This window comes from Artibeus jamaicensis, unplaced genomic scaffold (genome assembly GCF_021234435.1).
Source record: "Artibeus jamaicensis isolate MK-2021 breed Jamaican fruit bat unplaced genomic scaffold, CSHL_Jam_final contig_419, whole genome shotgun sequence".
NCBI classification, from domain to species: domain Eukaryota; kingdom Metazoa; phylum Chordata; class Mammalia; order Chiroptera; family Phyllostomidae; genus Artibeus; species Artibeus jamaicensis.
In genome coordinates this window covers 878,137-893,817 of record NW_026521824.1, presented here as the reverse complement: position 1 = coordinate 893,817, position 15,681 = coordinate 878,137, and the positions used below count along the sequence as shown (strand labels likewise).

The window sequence follows — 15,681 nt, the reverse complement described above, 5'->3', positions numbered from 1 at the left end:
CAATTAGTTTAGCCTTCAAATGTTCCTCTAATTTGTGACTAAAATCGACCAGTTCTGTGAGCATCCTGATCACCAGTGTTTTGAACTGTGCATCTGAAAGTTTGGCTTTTTCTTCATTGCTTAGATTTATTGGCTCTGGGGCTCTGAGTTGTTCTTGAGCCATGTTTTGATCTGTTTGTGCCTGTTATGTATGAGGAGTGGAGCCTTAGTTGTTCACCAGGGAGGAGACACCCAGGTCGCTGGTTTGTGATGCTGCGTTCCAACATCCAAATTATAGGGGTACCAGAAGGGGAAGAGGAACAGCCACGAGTGGAAAACTTATCTGAACAAATAATAAAGGGGAACTTCCCCAATCTGGCAAAGGCAATAGACTTCCAGGAAATCCAGGAAGCTCAGAGAGTCCCAAAGAAGTTGGACCCAAGAAGGAACACACCAAGGCACATCATCATTACATTAGCTAAGATTAAAATGAAGGAGAAAATCCTAGAAGCAGCAAGAGATAAGGGGACAGTCACCTACAAAGGAGTTCCCATCAGACAGTCAGTGGATTTCTCAAAAGAGACCTTACAGGCAGGAAGGGGCTGGAAAGAAGTATTCTAAGTCTTGAAATCCAAAGACCTACATCCAAGATTGATCTATCCAGCAAAGCTTTCATTTAGAACCGAAGGGCAGATAAAGTGCTTCTCAGATAAGATCAAATTCAAGAAGTTCATTATCACCAAGCCCTTATTATATGAAATGTTAAAGGGACTTATCTAAGAAAAAGAAGATTAAAAAAAAGATGAACAGTGAAAGGACAGCAAACTCAGTTATTAAGAATCACACCTAAAATAAAAGCAAACTAAGAGGACAGCTAGATCAGGAGTGAACCATAGAAATGAAGATCTCAAGGAGGGTTAGCAACAGGGGAGTGGGAGGAGAAGAAGGGGGCAGAAGGTACAGAAAATAAGTAGCATAGATGGTAGGTAGAAAATAGATAGGGGGAGGGCAAGAATAGTATGGGAAACATAGAATCTAAAGAACTTGAGACACGCGGTCATAAACTAAAGGAGGGGAATGGTGGGAGGGGGGGTGTGCAGGGTGGAGGGGAATGAAGGGGGGAAATAGAACAACTGTAATGGCATAATTAATAAAATATTTTTTAAAAAGACCCGTCCTTATAATTTGCTACTCCTGACATGTCCTTCCACACGTGAGAAAACACACAGATTGGTCAGCTACAAAGACTTAGCAGCAATCTTTGCGCACACATGGGGTGCTTTACCCATGAAGCTTCTCCACCTTGATGCAAACTCAGCTTCTGAGATGGACAGAGGTCTTGCTCGCAACAGAGGCTGACTTGCCTTCCATGAAAGAGCCCTCCATCTCAAATCTCTCCCACTGGTCTGACCAAAGCCTTCAACTGGTCAGAGACACTGAGTGCTCAGGAAGACTCAGCTCTGAACTAGCACCCATCCTGTGGTGGGCCTTGTTGGCCTCAGAGCTCCATGTGCTGCACATGCGGCAGGAAGGAGAGCCTTTTCCAGCCCTGGTGGACCTGTGGGGCTTCTAACAGGCCCAGGCAGGAGGAGGATATTTGGGAAGGCAGCCTCCAGAAGTGTTCTTGGCACTCCCTTTCAGAAATGATCACATCTCAATTCTTTGAGACCACAGGCTTTGCTCACACTGGTGTTTTCTTTGCTGCTGGCCACTATCAAGTCCTCTGGGCAGAGGTGCTCCTACAAGTTGATCACAAAGGGGCAAGAAGCAGAAACGCCTAGAAACAATCACAGGCTCACTGGGAAATCCTAGAGTGTAAGAATCAAGTTTCCTTTCACTTATTCAGCCAATTAATGGACTAATAAAGTAGAGTTGGTCCTGTTTCCATGAGTTCCACATGCATGCATTCAACCACCACTGAAAGTATTTGTGGGGGGAAAAAGTCAAATTGTTGCTAGTGTGTACTATGTAGTTAGGCCTACAATGATTGTGTCTATACTGTAGATTTACAGACATTTTGTCTGCTCAGTCTCCCCTAAACATACAGTACAACTATTTACATTGTATTGGGTAGTATAAGTAATCTAGAGATGGTATAAAGTATACAGGAAGATGTGCATGGGTTATATGCAAATACTATGACTTTTTATGTAAGGGACTTGAGCCTTGTGGACTTTGGTATGTGAGGGGCCCTGAAACCAAGCCCCCATAAACACAGGAAGACAGTACCAGGCCCCTCTGTTGTGCTGGGCATTAGCAGGGGTTGAAAGACACATGGCAGCCCAGGACGGCACCCTGCCTTACTGCAACATCCCACCAACATTTACCCCAGACAAGCCCCCTGGCACCTCAAACCCACCTGAAGATGCTATGCTTCCTGAAAATTGATTAAGGTGTACCTTGTGGTGTGGTGTGTGTGCTTTTCTGCATGCGTGGTTTACTTCACAAAAAGGGCTTTTAAGTCTCCTTTTGGGTGGGAGATGTTCTATATGGGGCAGGAATCATGATTTTAAAAATCAAGAAACTCAAGTGTATTAAAAAGGCCCTGCCTAGGTTGCAGAGCATTTTTCCTCTGTGGGGCTACACCCCAGGGAACAGCGCCTGGCTTGAAAGCCTCTCTTTTTCTTTATAGGACTTCAGAAAGAAACAGCATCTCTGTGTCAGGGCCTCAACAGAACCACTGGCAGCTGGTAAACCCCCCCCCCCCTTGATGGCTGTGACTTAAGAGGCAGTCTGCCAGCCCACCTGGAGGTACAGTTTTTTCTGCCTGGGATGGGGACCTTCTGCATCTGCTCTCAGAGGGCCAGAGCAGTCCTGCCCAGCAAGAGCAGCACTGGGGAGGGAGCTCCTGTACAGTTTTAAGAGCAACTCTGCCTGCTTGTGTCTGCCACAGACTCCAAGGGGCAGCCCCAACAGGAGATGGCAGCAGAGGCCACTGGGAAGCTAGCCTGGAGTTGGCAGGTTAAATGTCCTAGCAGCATTGCCCTGGCCCCGCCATGGCCTTCTCCCACCATGGGGCCATTAAACCCACACTATGGAACAGAAGGCAGCGCTCCTAGACACTGGGAGGAAAATAATGCCCCTCTCTCAGGTTACAGAGAGTGAGACTGGTATCTACTGGAGGATGAACAGTTCAAGGCTATTTCTAGGTCTTGGTGTGTGAGGTTTAAGTAACCCTAAAGTGAGGAAAACACAATATAATATGAAATATAAAAGAAAACACCAGAACACACAGTGTGGAAATTTGGGGCTGTCCCACAGAAGTACCTGAAAGCGACAAGGAAGACCCCTCTCAGCTCCATGTGCCAACCACTCCCCAAACCAGTCAGAACCCCAGTAGAGCAAGCTTCTCTAGAGACAGAAGACTTTTATCAAGTGCCCCACACTGGGGCCCCAGAGTGTCTCAGGAAATAACAGAGGCAGGCTTTTGAATACAGCAGGTGGCCCACACTGCTGGGCCTTAGATACTCTTTGGAGGGAAAGATGGAGGGCCAAACTGGAAGGGCCCACATTCAGAAAGGAGGGGACGCTCCTTTCTGGCCCACAGCAAGATGGCTGGCCCACCAGCACCTGGGCGATGGGTTGGCAGAAGCTCAGCTGAGAAAACGCGGCTGAAAGAAAATAATCGGGTCTCTATCTTTGTGGCGCAAATAAAGGAGGTGTGATGGGGACAAAGAAAGGATGGTGAAATCTTAGTGGCTTCCCACTCAGATCTGACTATAGCCTTGGTCTATCTGTTTAACAGAAAGGAAAGATGACATGCACAGCCACCAGCCAATGGGAAACAACCTTCATGGTATATCTCCTCTACTGGAGACACATAAGTAATTCTCTATCAGGTAAGAGAAAATACATTCTGGCAATCCATCACTAGTTCATATGGCCAAAGGCTCATAAACAGTAGCAAAACTCATGAATATGTAGCTCTAGCAAGGTCACACCTGGCCTATTTCACTATGTGCATCCAGGAAAAACTGCTGCTAATGAGCCAAGGAAATGCCAGGCACCATGTCTGGTCATTCTTTGAATAACAGTGGCCTAACAATGTGACCTTAGGCAAGTTACTTAGGTTCTCTAGGCCTCAGCTTTTCTCATCTACAAAATGGAGGTAAAAATAGTGCCTACGCCATAAAGGCTGTCACAGAGAATAAATGAGCTAATGTTTATAAAGCAGTTAAGAACAGCAGCTGACACACAGTGCTTAAAAGAATGTTTTGACAAATAAATAAAATACAGGTTCTTCATTATCATCCTAGTTTTACTTACGATAAAACATACTGAGAGATTAAAGTCATCAGTAAGATGCAAATCAAAATCATGAGATACCACTTCATACTCACTGGGATGAATCTAATGAAAAAGATGGACAGGGACAGGTTTTAGGGAGGATGTGAGGAAATTAGAACCTTCATCCATTGCTGGAAAGAATGTAAAATGCTACAGTCACTCTGGAAGACAGTCTGGCAGTTCCTCAAAATGTTAAACAGTTACCATGTGACCTGGCAATTCCACTTCCAGATACATATCCAAGAAGACTGCAAACACAAATGTCCTCACAAAACTTGCACAGAGTGCACAGCAGCACTATTCATAAGAGCCCCAAAGTGGAAACCACCCAAACGTCCACCAACAAGTAAATGGAAAAACAAAATGTGGCCTATCCCTATGACAAGAGTATTCGGCCTTAAAAACGAATGAAATTCTAATGCATGCTACTACGTGGCAGAGCCTTGAAAACACTGTACTCAGTGAGAGAAGTCAGACACAAAAGGTCACATGTTATAAGATTCCACTGATATGAAATGTCCAGAGTAGGCAAACCTATAGAGCAGAAAGTTGCCTGAGGCTGGGGTCACTGAAGGAAAATAGGGGTGACTGCTACAGGATATGGTCTTTCTCTTTGGAGTGATGAAAATGTTCCAAAATTGACCAATGATGCTGCATAAAAACCACTAACTTGCTGGCTTTAGATAGGTAAATGGTATAGTATGCGAATTACATCTTAATACAAGTGTTACGAAAAAATGTTTTTTACTTCAAGTTATACAATTAGCAAGTTGCCAAGCCAGGGGCTAGAAGTCAGAGTCCTTCTCAGCCCTCAAGCCCCAGCCTACCGTCTGTGGCCCCATTTCTGGGTTTTCCAGACATACTAGCCTTTGCTTTCCTGATGTTTCCATGTATTAGAATTTATAAGAACTCATGCAGCCCATACCAAACAGAAAGTCAAACAATGTTATGTTTGCCATGGAAAGATACTGAATTGACAACCAAACATACCATCCTGACCTCAACTGATCATCCAACCTCATTCCCACTCCTAGAGGCTTCAGCAGAGCCACGCCCTGCATACAAGACCTTGGACCAGTATCCCCTCCATCCAAGTACAGCCAGGCTCTCATCTAGGATGTGGTGGTAGGAGGAGGGAAGGGGTAAGAAACACATATATACAAACACTCCCCCACAATGGGATACGCCAGGAATAACTGGGATGTAGACAACATGGGCAGGAAGGCGTCCTCACCTCCTTCCTCCCTCACAAGGACAGTGTGACCTCCAAGGCTCCCCTAGACAGCCTAGTGAATTTGCTCTGCAGATGAGGAAACTCCTGTCTCTCCTGAGCACCTTTCCTTCTCTGCCTCTCTGACTTCAGCTCCTTGGGGATCCCTGCAGGTAGCTTCCAGCTCTCCACCTCCCCCCACCTGGTATCTGCAAGCAGGTTGCAGCACTTCCCTCCACAAATGTCCCTGCACCTGTTCCCCAGCAAGGCCTTGAGCTGCCTGAGATGAGAAGAAAGGGCCCCTCCTGTCTCCTAGATTAATGGCAGAAACAGAATAGACACTTACAGATCACCAAATGAAGGAACAAGCCAGCAAACAGCAGGTGCCTCCTTTCCAAAAGAAAAGGTCGTGAGGGCTCAGCTCAGGGGTGTATTACTGTCCTGAGTGCTAGTCAGGGCAGTTGTCAAAACAGGTAACAAATGGAATAGCCAGAGAGCATCACTTTCTAGACAGTGCCCCTTAGAAAGAGGTCAAAAGCTAAGACACCCAGATCAGTGTGCTGCACCCAATGCTTCACATAAGTCGTTTGTTTCTTCAAACTTCCACAATACCCTGGCACAAGAAACAGCAGGTCCTGACCACTGTGATGGAGCATGCACCCCAGCATACCCAAGTGAGGAAGCTATGCCTAGAAGCTTTTCCAGTTCACTCCTCATAACAACCATACACAGGGGGCATGACTCCTTGGTCAGGGTAAAGAGGAGGTAGCTCAGACCTGTTGAGAAGCAAGTTGGGAAGGAGGCAAGAAGCTTCAGTCTCACTCTCCACCCCATGCCCACGCAGCAACAGCTGTTCCCAGAAGCAATCAGGATAGGCTGAATCCCTGGAGGTGTCCAGAGGAAACCCTTTCCCATCTTACTACCCCTAAATTCTCGCCTGCTAATGACCCTCCCAGGCACACATGAGAAGCACCCCTCACTAGCACGATACATGTGCTACGCACCTCTCCTGAGAAGCTAATTAAATGCCTTGAGTTAACTTCAGTCCCAGGATTCTGTACTTGGGATGAGCTGAGAGGCCAGGGGAATTTACTGGATGACCTCAATTGTCTCCGAAATGTTGGCCCACAATTCCAGATGGTGTTGGGGTTACAGGATGAAACCCTTTACTCAGGTTGTGAATATAATCCACATTCTCACAGCTGCCAGAGTCATACAAAGTTCCTTTATTTGGGGGAAAAGCTAAATGATGAACGTTCCCAAAAAAATACCCTGCCTCATATCCTATGAGATGTCCTATTGCTAAAAAGGAACAAAGAAGCTTTACTCAAAGATTTGATTCTTGCAGCTTAAAATAAAATGAGGGCATCAGAACTGAAGGAAATGGTATGCAAAGGACCATTGTCTGAGGCAGGATGTAAGAAGAGCATATTTGAAATCAATCTGTTTTCTCACAGAACATTATGCTTCCATCTTTTTCAATATCCTTTTCACTTCCGTGATATCCCAATACAGAAGACAGGCGAGGCAGACACTCCTTCACCAACAGGGATTGTATCAGGAAGGAACCACCATCAACGCTGACAACCCACTGGAAATTACTTAAGAAACAAAGCAGGGGCCAGGAAGGGGCAGGGTTTCAACAGCGAGAGCCTTTGTCTCCAGCAAAAACAGACTGTTCTGTTTGGGTCATGAACATCAACTCTTCTCATGAAAAAAGGGAAGGATAGACAGTTGGATTAAAATACAAGGTGAGCTGGTTAAGCTTCAGAAAGGCCTCTAACTAGGCAGCTTACTAACCACAGACGCTACCACTTCCAAAACAGCCAGGACAACTGGATACCAATAACACCACTGCATTCACCTGGGGTAAGAAGAATGCACCCAATCTAAGCTTCCCTCCAGCAACAGAGATGGAGAGCACAGAGCTCCCAAGAGGCCAGGCCACAGTGCCAGGTTCCTCTGTACGGGAAGCTGACTGGACCAAAGGAGGCAGTGAGGACTTCTTAGCTCCATACTTTGCCAAAACTTTTACTGTAGACTTTCACCAAAGTGTCAGGAAGCAGAAGTAACTCAGTAGCTGCCTGGAATAACCAGGATTTCTGATTCTCAGCCCAGTATTTGCTCTACCATACCACCTGCCTCAAAGGAGACAAGACCTCAGGAGGGGGGTCTTGTCTGGAGGGAACAGATTAAACAGTATGGGTAAGACAAGGAGATGGGAGGCACCCCACAGAAAGAACTGAACATCATGGCCCGTAGGAAACTGAACATGAGAGGCTGGCTATACCTAGAGGTGGACACACTCCCAGGCACAGACATGTTGCTAGTCAAACGCACAGGCACAGACACACTCCCAGTCAAATTCAAGGAGTTCATCATCATCAAGCCCTTATTATATGAAATGTTAAAGGGACTTATCTAAGAAAAAGAAGATAAAAAAGATGAACAGTGAAAGGACAGCAAACTCACAGTTATTAACCACACCTAAAACAAAAGCGAACTAAGAGGACAACTAGATCAGGAGCGGAACCATAGAAATGAAGATCACATGAAGGGTTAGCAACAGGGGAGTGGGAGGAGAAGAAGGGGGCAGAAGGTACAGAAAATAAGTAGCATAGATGGTAGGTAGAAAATAGATAGGGGGAGGGCAAGAATAGTATGGGAAATATAGAATCTAAAGAACTTGAGACACGTGGTCATAAACTAAAGGGGGGAATGGTGGGGGAGGGGGTGTGCAGGGTGGAGGGAAATGAAGGGGGGAAATAGAACTGTAATGGCATAATCAATAAAATATATTTTAAAAAAAATGAGAAGGAATCGAGGAAAGAACAGACAGGTGCATGTTTTCCTACCCTCCCTCCCTCCTGCCCCATAAATTCAAAATTTCACACAAAGCTTTGGTTTCTAGCAGTAAACTTGAGTTATATTCATCCATCTCCTATTAAACAATCTTGTGGCTGCTTTGACCTAAGATTTTTGCACCTGAATAAAAGTTCCTGAGTAACTTGGATATACACTCATCTTCCCTTTCTTGGTTTCTCAACCCCACTTTACACATGAAAGGACCCTCACTGCTACTTTACCCTAGGATTAGAGATTAAAACACAGCAATCTAAGTGTTTATCCTGAATCACCTATCAAGGAAAGGTCTGGACTCAGGGTGTTTGCGAAAAAGGAATGGAGTATTTTTCACTTCTTCAGAATTTTTAAAATAAATTATTTAATTGTTGTTCAAGTACAGTTTTTTGTCTTTCACTTCCATCCCAGCCCTCCCTGCCAGTGCTCCCCACCTCCCTTCCATTTCCACCCTCCTTAGTTTTTGTCCATGTGTCCTTCATACTTGTTCCTGTAAAACTCTTCCCCTTTTCCCTTGAAATTCCCTCCCCTCTCCCCCTGTGGTCACTGTCAGCCTGTTCTGTATTTGAGTGCCTTTGGTTATATTATTTATTTATTTACAAATATATTTTATTGATTATGTCATTACAGTTGTCCCATTTCCCCTGCTGCATTCCCCTCCATCCTGAACACCCCTCCCTCACCATCCCCCCCTTTAGTTTATGTCCATGTGTCACAGTTCTTTAGCTTCTACATTTCCCACACTATTTTTGCCCTTCCCCTATTTTCTACCTACCATCTATGCTACTTATTCTCTGTACCTTCTCCCCCCTTCTCCTTCTCCCACTCCCCTGTTGCTAACCCTCCATGAGATCTTCATTTCTATGGTTCCGTTCCTGATCTAGCTGTCCTCTTAGTTTGCTTTTGTTTCAGGTGTGGTTGTTAATAACTATGAGTTTGCTCATAGTTATTTGCTCCTTTCACTGTTCATCTTTTTTATCTTCTTTTTCTTAGATAAGTCCCTTTAACATTTCATATAATGAGGGCTTGGTGATGATGAACTCCTTCAACTTCACCTTATGTGAGAAGCACTTTATCTGCCCACTCTAAATGAAAGCTTTGCTGAATAGAGCAATCTTGGATGTAGGTCCTTGCCTCTCATGACTTGGAATACTTCTTTCCAGCCCCTTCTTGCCTGTAAGGTCTCTTTTGAGAAATCCACTGACAGTCTGATGGGAACTCCTTTGTAGGTGACTGTCCCCTTATCTCTTGCTGCTTCTAGGATTCTCTCCTTCATTTGAATCTTGGCTAATATAATTATGATGTGCCTTGGTGTGTTTCTTCTTGGGTCCAACTTCTTTGGGACTCTCTGAGCTTCCTGGATTTCCTGGAAGTCTATTTCCTTTGCCAGATTTGAGAAGTTCTCCTCTATTATTTGTTCAAATAAGTTTTCCACTTGTTGCTCTTCCTCTTCCCCTTCTGGTACCCCTAAATTTGAATGTTGGAGCATTTAAAGATGTCCTGGAGGTTCCTAAGACTCTCCTCATTTTTTTGAATTCTTGTTTCTTCATTCTTTTCTGTTTGGTCATTTTTTTCCTCCTCTGATCCACTCCTTTCATTTGAGTCCCAGTTTCCTTTCCATCACTATTGGTTTCCTGTGCATTTCCCTTCATTTCAATTAGTTTATCCTTCATTTGTTCCTGTAATTTGTGACTAAAATCAACCAGTTCTGTGAGCATCCTGATCACCAGTGTTTTGAACTGTGCATCTGATAGGCTGGCTATCTCTTGGTCGCTTAGAAGTATTGGCTCTGGGGCTTTGCGCTGTTCTTGAGCCATAATATTTTGGTCTGTTCGAGCCTTAGGTGTTCACCAGGGTGGGGTGACCTAGTTGCTGGTTTGTGATGCTATATGTGGGGGCGGGGTCAGAGAGGGGCAATGGTGTTTGTTCCTCTCTCTCTCAGATCTCTGTCCCCTCTGCTGCTTCCCACAAGCAAATTGGGCCCTTCTGGTGCTGGTTCCCAGGTATGTAGGCTTGTGTACCCTCCAGGACCCTGTGGGTCTCTCCAATGAACTCACCCAGCACCTCGACCCCAAGAGTGTTTCCAATTGGTATTTTCAGGCTCTAATTCCCATCGCTGGGGCCCTAGCCTGAGTGGTCTTTTTCACTGTTTGCTGCCTCGCTTGGTTTATTTGCACTCGAATGCGTGTGACCTCGGTCAGCCAGCCGCCCTGTACCCTCATTGGGTCCTCCCATTGCCACCCCGCCCCTGGTACCTGCCAACCACTGCTTGTGCTCCTGGGTCGGTCCACTGATCTTTCCTGCCTGACCCCGCTCTGTCGCTGACTCTGCCCCTCTTACCCATCTGGATGAATGGTTCGTTGTTGTTGAACTTCCACAGAGTTCAATTTTCTGTCTGTTTTGGTTGTGTTTTTTGTTTCTAAATCTTTGTTGTCCTTAAATTTGGTTGTGCGAGGAGGCAGTGTTTCCACCTACACCTCCATGTTGGCCAGAAGTCTCGTCTTTGGTTATTTTTGCTCGTTTGTTTTGCTGTTTAGGTTCCTGTTAAAGGTGAGATCATATGGTATTTGTCTTTCACCGCCTGCCTTATTTCACTCTGCATAATACTTTCCAGTTCCATCCATGCTGTTGCAAAGGGTAGGAGCTCCTTTCTTTCTTTCTGCTGCATAGAATTCCATTGTGTAAATGTACCATAGTTTTTGGATCCATTCATTTACTCATGGGCACCTAGGTTGCTTCTCGGCTATTGTTAATTGTGCTGCTATGAACATTGGGGTGCATAGGTTCTTTTGGATTATTGTTTCAGGGTTCCTAGGATATAATCCTAGCAGTGGAATTACTGGGTCAAAAGACAGATTCATTTTTATTTTAGTTTTCTTAGAAAAACCCATACTGTTTTCCATAGTGGCTGTACCAGTCTGCAATCCCACCAACAATGAACTAGGGTTCCCTTTTCTCCACAACCTCTGCAACACTTGTTGTTTGTTGCTTTGTTTATGATGGCCATTCCAACTGGTGTAAAGTAGTATCTCATTGTGGTTTTAATTTGCATCTCTCTGATAGCTAGTGATACTGAGCATCTTTTCATGTGTCTCTGGATCCTCTGTATGTCCTCCTTGGAGAAGTGTCTTCACAAATCATTTAAGAGATGGGGTGACACCCATACATTTAATGTATGTGTGTGCGGGTATGGGGGCTTTTGTGTGTGTGTGGGGGTGTGCAGATAAAAGAGGAGATGGGGTAGGAGTCAAGTTTTTATGGCAGAAGATCTGGTCCAAAATAGAAAAGAGGGGAAGAGGAAACAAAAGAAAGGATGATTCAAGACCCCCACTTCAAGAGGGGCCCCAAGCTTACGTTTTAGATCCTTTTTGCCTGGTACAGAACCTTTTGTCAAAGATCCTTTAGCTATTTTTCTCAATACAAAAAGAAGTCTGTAAATGATAAAACCTCAAAAGAACATGGAGAAAGACCAACACATTTACACAAACTAGGCCACTTTGCAATCACCAAAATCAGCTACTGTATGGTCCTACAAAGCCTAGGCAAATACATTAACTAGAGGAGGGAGCAATTGCAGGAGACAAGAACCCAGAATCAGACACACATAATCCAATGCATTCTATTACATTTGCCCCGTTTCAACACAGTCAGGTAGGTTTTTGGTGATCTCACAATATGTACATGAAACCCGCTTTTCTCCTTCAGCTACTATGACACTAATTATTGCTGCAGCAGGGCAGGACACTGGCTCTGGGCATCACAAAGAAGCCATCACTTATGGTCTTTATGGAGGCCAAGAGGAAAAGCAAAGAATTTTTAAAAGTTGAGGAATTTAGTCGTTGCTTCATACATCCATTCTTGGACAGTTCAAAGTGGGTACAGAGGTACTGTTTTATTTTTTTTTAATTTATTTCATTATTGTTCAAGTACAGTTTTGTTTTTTACTCCCATCTCAGCCCACCCCCCCCAGTGGTCCCCACCTCCCTCCGATTTCCATCCCCTTAGTTGTTGTCCATGTGTCCTTTATACTAGTTCCTGTAAATACTTCCCCTTTTCCCCCTGAAATTCCCTCCCCTATCCCCTCTGGTCACTGTCTGTTTTTAAAACCTATCTTTATTAACCTGTTTTTGTTTTTAACATGCACACACACATCCCTTGTTGTGCGTGGTAAGCCTAGCCCAAACCAGTAAGGGACGGATCTGGTGTGTAATATGAGTCCCAAACCCTGGAACTAGAGGTCTGGAACAGGAATCTTTGGTTGCACATACACAGGTAACCCTCACCTGATCTTAGCTTCCCTTCTGTGCCTTTCACCTAGCCCCACCTCTCCTAACCTCTGCAGTAACCACTTATTCCTGTTCAGACCAATCTGCAATCTTCCAGTAGAAGGAGATCAAGTAACGGGGCCACCCAGTTAAAATCTAGTCTTCTACAAGACACTGAAGATGGAAGGGTTTCAAGAAGGCACTATGGCAGAAAACCCAGCTCTAATTGGCAAAAAGGAGGTAGTTCAATAGGCTACACTCTCCAAGTAGTTGTTCTCCCTGATGATAAAAACAAGTATTCCTGCTGTGCAGACCCAGCACTGCTGCCCACTTACCCTTGAGATTGCTCATGTACCTGAGAACACAGTGTGCAGAAATGAGGGCTTTAGATTAAAGTACACAAAAATACTAAACCAGGATATTTATGTTACAAAAAAAAAAAAGTTAAGCCCTGCCTGGTGTGGCTCAGTGGATTGAGCACAGGCTGCGAACCAAAGGGTTGCCAGTTCAATTCCCAGTCAGTGCACATGCCTGGGTTGGGGGCCAGGTCCCCAGTACATGGGGCACGGGAGAAGCACCACATATTGATATTTCTCTCCTTCTTTCCCCCCTCTCTAAAAATGAATAAATAAAATCTTTAAAAAAAGAAAAAAGTTAAAATGCACAAGATACATCATTTGCACACAACTAGTGCAGCTGGCATCCTGAAGAAAGTAGGACCCAAAGTGCAGTTATCCAACATACCACAGAAAATTGTACTGGCCCAGAAAGGGGGTGGGGGTGAGCTTAGGGGCAAGCAGGTCTACAGCTGTTCCCCAACCATTCCCTTTGCCTACAGTCACAACCCATTGCTTGGGGCAATTCTCAGCACCATATCCAAAGAGTGGGGGATAAGGAAAAATCCTGCTGTATCCCTGAGAGATTCCCTCCCACAGAATGTAATCGTTTGTGGGCTGGGTTCATCAATCTGATTTCATGTTAATCTTTCATTCTGACAAGGGAAATATTATCATTACATATCCTTCTTTAAAAAGAAAACAACTTCCTTCTCCAGATCACTTTCAAACGCTGGAGACTCAAATAAAGCACACACAGAGGGATTTCCCCCAAAGGCCGCACATACATTTGGATAGAACGTGGTTGGAGTTCCTTTGCCTCCCCTCTCCTCCCAACCAAGAAAGAGGGGTTGAGGCTGTAGAACCCAGCCTGAGATACATGGCAGTGCCAACTGCCCTTTACCCACCCTGCCCCCACTTTCTCCATTCTGCTGATTGATGCCTGCTCCTTGAAACTTCCTGATCACAAAAGGATAGGCTCTGAACACACTGTAGCTCAGTTCTGGGCATCTGGGAGTGGGGCAGGGCCATGGATCTCTTCTTCTTCATTCCAAAAGTAGGCTGGCTTTCCCTGTGAGCTGGGGTCCATTGGGCCTTCAATGGACATGAGGCTACCATATGGCTGGTGCTCTGGCAGAAGTGGTACTTCTTGGGCTGGAGTAGCAGCTTGTATTCCTTGGCATGATAGTCTAGACCTCGACAGTTGTAACACCTGTCTCCTTTTGATTTGCACTTCTGCACATTCTTCCTTTTTGCTCATCTCTCACTTTTAATACAGAACACCCAACCAGGGCCAGTGACTCGAATAGATTCTAGGCCCTTGGTGGACCACTTAAGGGTGAACTCTACCACCTCACCCTCCTTCAGGCTCCAGAATCACTCCATGTGCAGCTTACTCTGGTACACAAAGACATCCACTGGTGGGTCGAGCATGACCCCTGCATGGGTGGTCACGGACAGGAAGCCAAACCCCATGCCCACATTGAACCACTTTCAGATGCCAGCACCATGCAGCAGCAGCAGCAGCTCCTCTGCTACCAAGGCCACAGCTACTAGTGCCTTGGCAGGCGACCTGCAAACTGCTGGAGCCCATGGTAGTCGGCTAAGCCTGCCACCCTGGGCCCTAGGATCGGTGGCTGTTGGCTCCAGAGAAGTCCAGAGGCAAAGGTGTAGCTCAGAGAAGAGGCAGCTACATCTTCCCCAGCACTATTTCCTACAGATTTCTTGAGGATAGACTCATTCAATTCAGTTCCACTTTGGCTGGTTCCATGGTGGGGAAAAACCTTGCTTGAAGTGACTTGTGCATCTGGACTGCCCAAGCGGTTGTGCTGTCTTCCCAATGACGATGTGTGCACACTGGACTCCAATTCTGGCCAGATTTACCTGGGGCATTCAGGAGGAACTCTAAATAGCCTGGATCTCAAGTCAGAATCCCTTTGGACTAATGAGCTGTGAGTTCCGGAGTGACTCGTTACCACCCCACACTTGTGTCCATTTATGCAACCTTCTGCCCAGGACTGCTGCTGTGCAGAGGTGAAACCTGACCAGAGTCACCAAAGGCCTCTCATTTTCTGAATGTTTGTCCTTCCCCCAAATTCCTATTTTGAAACCCTACTCTGGTATTAGGAGGTGTGGTCTCTAGAAGGTGACTGGGATTAGATGAGGTCATGAGGGAGTAGCCCTTATGAACGGAATTAGTGCCCTTCTAGAATCCAGGAGAGAGCTTGTATCCTCTGCTTTCTGCTTTGTGAGGATAGGAGTCAGCCATCTGCAACCTGGAAGAGGACCCTCCCCAAAACTTAACCATGTTACATCTGATCTGGGACTTCTAGACTCCAGGGCTATGAAAATAAATTGCTACTGTTTATAAGAAACTCAGTCTATGGAACTTATACAGGCCCAAATGAAGTAAGACAGCTTCCAAGAGTCAGCCCCATGCCCAGGGGAGCAGATACACGGCACCTCCAGAAGGCTGGCCCATTCCTGAACACTCCCTGCTGATTACTGACGTGACAAGCTGACATCAGAGGTGTGGCACCTGGAAGGAGTTCTCCTTTGGGACTAACTCTAAACCAGTAAAACAAAAAAGGGCCTGTCATCATTTAAACTCCACAATGTTCACATCAGAGGATTTCTGTGGATAGTTGGTTTGCCTTTTCATCTTTGTACTTCCCTGATTTGACAAAATTGGTAGAATAAATATGTTAATTTTATAACTGGAAAAAGCAGCCGTTTTCATGGCATC

The 15,681-nt window shown here is 45.4% G+C and overlaps 1 protein-coding gene and 1 pseudogene across 5 annotated transcripts in view; both read right to left on the bottom strand.

Annotated features, from left to right (window-relative positions):
* MPRIP (myosin phosphatase Rho interacting protein) overlaps window positions 1–15,681 on the bottom strand; it is a 161,085-nt gene that overhangs the window by 86,269 nt on the left and 59,135 nt on the right. The gene's annotated exons all lie outside the window — the stretch shown is intronic.
* LOC119062258 (protein lin-28 homolog A-like) lies at window positions 12,870–15,417 on the bottom strand (annotated as a pseudogene).